The sequence below is a fragment of the Sarcophilus harrisii genome, chromosome 3, assembly GCF_902635505.1.
Source record: "Sarcophilus harrisii chromosome 3, mSarHar1.11, whole genome shotgun sequence".
NCBI classification, from domain to species: domain Eukaryota; kingdom Metazoa; phylum Chordata; class Mammalia; order Dasyuromorphia; family Dasyuridae; genus Sarcophilus; species Sarcophilus harrisii.
Genome location: NC_045428.1, coordinates 413,172,464 through 413,178,463, shown reverse-complemented (window position 1 = coordinate 413,178,463; position 6,000 = coordinate 413,172,464).

The window sequence follows — 6,000 nt, the reverse complement described above, 5'->3', positions numbered from 1 at the left end:
TTGCTGTTTGTCTGGATTCAGACCATGAAATGATCTGGCTATCAAAATACATTTTTAAAAACTTTGTGGTTTTGTGTTCCATTCCCAACGTATCTTGTTAGTGAATTGGTCATAAACTCCTGAATCATTTCCTTTGTGGAGTAAGAGTTTATATTTTAGAATAGAGGATTATTTGAAAATTGCAAATTCTCACGAAATTATTCTTTGTCTTTTGGTGCTATTTCCTTCCTTAACATTTTACTTAATTTTAAAATTAAATTTTATTTTAAAAACTTATTACTGAACATTAATACAATGAGCTGAACTTTTTCAATAACTATTTAAATTTTAATTAATTACTATGGATAAAGTATCATTGCTTTTTGGCATTTTAATAATGTTTATTTTTCTTAGTTCTTATGTATTTGATTCTTCAAGTTCTGTTTTTTATTTTTTTTTTATATTACACTGTTTTATAAATGTCTTTGAGTTTTTTTGGATACTCTTCTATTTGACAATTTTGATGGAATTATATAATCAATGATTCCTTATTGTTAGATCTTAGGTTGCTTCCAGGTTTTTGCAGTTACATATAATAGTTTTATGAAAATCTTTGGACAGAATTTTTTTTTATAAATAACATTTTTCAGGCTACATTCCTAATTACAGAATTATTGGGTCAAAAGATGCAATTGGTTTTGTAAATTTTATAGCTTAGTGACAGATTGTTTTCCAAAACATTTTATTAGAAAAAGTCCACTTCTTTCTTCATGATCACCCTATATAAACCAAAATACATGCCAATCTGGGCTCAAGTTTGAATTAAGAATTTAGGAAAGTACTTAATAGTGGTGGATAATTCAGGTTTATTGTAATGATAAATAGGAACAGGTTTTAAACAGCAGCCTGATCTGTAGTAAATATAATTCAAAGCAGAGCCAAATAGCCACATATCATCCCAGGTGCCAGATTCCTGTTTCTGGAGGTATAGTAGACTACATATCTAAAATCTATTAGACATGTACTCTGGCAGTTCAAACTACCATATCTCTAAGCCTAAACAGTCTGGTATCCACAGGAGGGAGGCCTTTATGTATCTTAGAAGCTAGACAGAAAAGTATCTTGTCTTTTCATTAAAGCCAGTTCCCACAGGATAGAATATAGCCATGTCTATGTGGTTTAGTTTGCTGCTTTATCACTTTTTCAAGTTCTTCCTAGCTGCCTTTATACATATATTTGCAAACAAATTAACATGAAGTACAGGTTTTAAAGTGAGGGATACATAATCTTAATTGAAACTAGATGGGGAAACCAAGAATCAACTGATTTCTAGAGTTTGGAAGGTAAGCAGAAAAGCAAAACAGAGGAGGAATGTCTGTCACGTGAAACATGGAGTCAGTGCAGGCTCAAGGCCTTTCAAAACATTACACAACTTAACAATACCACACTGTGGTCCACCACAACCTGCCATTACTGAGCTGGTTTTAATTCACAAGATTAATCATAGACCTTGAGATGAAAAAGACTTCAGAAGCGATATTTGAACCTAGATTTTCTGCCTCCATTCAGGGCTCTTTGCATACCAGAAAATTTATTGATAATTTGTTGGATGTGACATGGTACCTCAAAATTGTTTTATTTAAACCCTTTTTGTTTATTAAGGAAGCAGAATATTTTGTCATGTATCAAACTGATTATTAATGAAAGTCTTTGAAAAATAAACATGGTTAATCAATAGTATTTCAAATGTCCATCATTTTGCAGCTAGGAAATTCCGACAATGTATATTGTAATTATTCTTAAAAGATAGCACTAAACTTCTAGAATTATTTGAAAAGGATAAATTAATTTTTAACTTAGAAGTCATGGAAGAAATAATTCAGCATCTTCTCTTTGATGATTATTTCCAATTTGTCATGTCTATAGATTGTACATAAGTGGTTGTATGTTGTTTACCCCATTAGACTGAGCAACTTGAGAGGAAGGATTGTCTCTTTCCTTTCTTTAAATTTTAGACCAGTGTCTGGTATATAAGAAGGTGCTTAATAAAGGCAGCTAGGTTGTACTAGTGGATAGAGCACTGTATATCGAATCAGAGGACTTGAGTTTAAATTCTGCCTTAGATATTTGGAGGCTTTGTGACTCTGAGCAAATCATTTAATCCTCTGCTTCAGTTTCCTCATCTGGGAAATGAGATGGAGAAGGAAATAAACCACCACTTTGAAAAAAATGGCTGATATGACTGAAAGAACTTAAACAATAAAGATACTTAATTTTTTTTGACTGACAAAAAAAAAAGATAGCTCGAATTGATTTGAAGGAAAAAAATTACTTGGGCCAACCTTCTAACAAGGAGTTCTCCAAGTGTATTTAGGTTTGCCTTTTAAGATCACTGGCATATATTCCATCAACAGACTTTTACTCAGGTCCTTCACTAAAGTATTACTCCAATACCTTTGATCCTGTTCTTTGGCCAACATAGGTTCCACACAAAGCCCTAGTTGGTCATTGTTTGGGCCCTAATTAACTCAGAGTGAATATAAATAGCAATAATTACTATGTTGGTCAGAAAGTCAGAAGATCATCATCTCCCAAATTGGATTTCTTTTTGTGACTTCATAAAAGAAGCCATTCTTTGCCTCAATTCCTACCTAGCCTTAATCACTGAGCATTATCTCAAAGTGAAACCTAATAAAGATTTTATTTTAAAAGATTAAAGTCTCCCACTGCATCTGGGGCCATCTCTAGTCACCGTAATCTATATCTTTCCACTGGACCTAGATGGCTCTAGTGGAGAATGTAAAACTGGTGACTTTGCACAGTCCACCCTCACTTAAATCCAACTCACTTCCATGACATGGAGTCACCTCCTTGATGTCATGGTCCTCTTCAATAACAAAAGACAAACAACTCCAGTACCTAATGGAGGAATAGAAGGAAACTTTGGGTCTCAATACAAAAGTTGTGGCAGATCCTAGTCAAGTGATAAAATCTTCTTTTATGGGACCTCAAGGGAACAATAAAAATTTTACCTTTATCTAGCACTTAACAGTTATAAAGAATGTTAGTATACATTATTTCAGTGAATCTCTTCATTTATTAGTAACATTTATTAAACAACTTTTTTTTCTGCTAAAAGGTATCAATTTAGATATCAGAGCACATTTGAAAACAAAATAAAACAGAATATTGCTTATTTATTCATTTGTTTCTTTATTTGACAAACATTAAATATATGAAAATTATTGGAGAAGATACAAAACTTAGATAAAGATACAAGACTAGTCTTTGTGGAACATAAAATCTCTCAGAGGGAAAGATGTTTCAAGCAGAGATAATCACATCAATTAATCAATCAACAAGCACTCATTAATCAATCATGTACCAGAAACTACTAGATGCTAGGGATGGCAAGACTAGAAATGAAAAAATCTATCCTGTCAAAAATTTTACCTTCTAATTACAAATAATATGATATGTGTATGTATATGTTTGTTGAATTAAAAAAAAATGAACATATACAAGGCACTATCCAGGATTTAGCTCTGGGTCCCTCCTACTCACCTCCCTGGTGACACTCTCAAGGTCTCTCTTAAGGGCTTCAGAATTGATTGCATGACATGGGACAGTATAGCACAAGACCATCTAGTATGGCGTGCCCTTATCAGAGAAGGTACTGTGCTCTATGAGCAAAGCATATAGTGATATAACTGTAAGCTATCATAATTTGGAAAGAGGAGCGCAAAGAAGGCTTTCTGAAGAAAGTGGTTTTTGAGTTACACTGTAACAGTTGAGTAAAAATACAATAGGTAAAAAAGAGTATTGGGAATAGCACAAGTAAGGCAGAAGTAGAAAACATATGATTAAGGGCCAGGAAATAATATAGTCCAGTTTGTCTGATATATAGAGTATATAGAAGGAAGCAATGAGTTTAGGCTGAAAATAATTTTTTTTTGTTACTTTCTGTTCTGGGTTGCAGACTAGGGAAAGGACTTTTACTTAGAGAAAAACTTAAAATTTCCCTGGAAGGAAGTTACTACTTCTGGCTGGAAGGGTCAAAGAAGGTTTCATGGAGAAAGGTGACATTTCACCAAGGCTTTCAAATATAGGTAAAATTTTTTAAAGCAGAGAATATTCGAGGCAAGAACAAAGTATGGGCAGTTTGGGGGATAGGCTGAGATCATGGGCATTAGGAACACTAATTTGAGTAGGATGGGTTGAAGGGGAGATTGGCTGGAAGTGGGGAAAGCTATTAAAAGCTATTTCAGTAGATAGTTAAGGGATAATAAGGGGCTGAGATAGACTAGATAAAGTAGTATACAAAGGGAGAGAATTAGATGCCAAATCATATGATCATAGGATCACAGGTTTAAAGCTGAAAGATGTAATGTTCTCTGTTTCGGTTTTCTTGGGGTCTCTGGGAGCAGCCTTTGTTTCAGTTCAGTAATCACCACAAGAACAGCCAGGTGTTAAAGTTCAAATCCTGTATTGTCTCTTTCAAAGTCTTGTCTCCTTTCCTGGGGCCCGGTTAGCTTTCTTAAAGGCCTTCTGGAGTCTTGGTTTCAGTGGAAAAACTGAGGAGGGGAGCCTGCCACCAGGAGCTTGACCCAAGATGGAATGAATCTCCTTCAGTCCTTGCTGGCTGTTATATACTGCATTTTCATAGGTGTGAATCTTGTGGAACTATATTAAGTACTAAGTACATGTACTGAATTAGAGAACTATTAAGTACCATGCTAAACTATATAACCATTGTCTTTATCACTTCCACTGACTTAACACCTTGTAAGAATCCTTGTTTCAGAGTTCTGTCTCATAACAGAAAGAGACATTAGATTCCATGGATTCCAACCCCTAAATTTTACAGATGAGGAAACTGAATCACAAGGAGGTGATTTATTTGCCCAGAATCATTCATTTAGTAAATGTCAGAGGCAGGATATTTATTGTATAGGTGAATTCAGTAGGACTTAACTAAGAGAATCATAGATAATCAAGATCTCAATATAAGTAAATGGGAGAATATTGTTGGAAGATGAGTAAAACACACATACAAATACATCCCCCCCCAAAAGATCAAAAGTAAACAGAACAAAATTATAAAGGTCTAGTACAATTGAAATGAAGAAATATGAGAAGATACCCCAAACCACCCTTTCATTGAAGTGGAAACATAGGAGTTACACATTGCACATTTTTTTGGTCTTTTTAAATGTATCATTCAGTTGCACTGATTTTTTTTCCTTTTTTTAAAAAGTACTATTTGCAATGGCTCAAGACAGTTTTGAAGGACTCATGATGAAAATTGCTATACCTCCATAGAGAATTGATGAACTTTATTTTTCTTGTTTTTTCTTTTTGTTTTTCTCTTTGCAACATAGGAATATAGAAACGTTTTGCAGGGTTTCATATGTTTAACAGGAATCATATTGCTGGCCTTATGAGTGGTTGGAGAAAGAGCTGGAGGAAGCAAGAGAAATTTAGAGCTTCCCACCAAACCCATTCTCCTTCCATTCCCTATCTGCCCTACCCTACCAGATGAATAAGCTTCTTTATATAATGCTAAGCATATTTGGAAAGTGTTTGGATTGCAATTTAATAGCACCAGTAAATATTCCTCTCCCAAGGAATATTTCAGCTTCTTGACATCAAGAACTCTAATATAGAAACCAGTGAATCTGGTTTATAATAGGATTTTGCAAAGGATAAACTAACAGCATTCTACTATGTCCAAATTGCATCTTCAAAGGAGATTTTTTTTGAAGACTAATTAATATCATGCAAGAAAAGGATTTTATAACATATTAGACAGCAACTATCTAAAAATTTAAAGAACTGCAAATCTCCATCTGGTTTTTATTATTATTCTTTTAAAAAAATAATTAATGACTTGAAAACAATATGAAGCATGGAGTTGAGTTCAAAAATATATCAAAAACAATGTCAAACCACAAGGATTTATTAACTAAGTCCCAATTAGTATAAACAAATGAATTCCTTGAAGTGGTTACGTTAATCAAA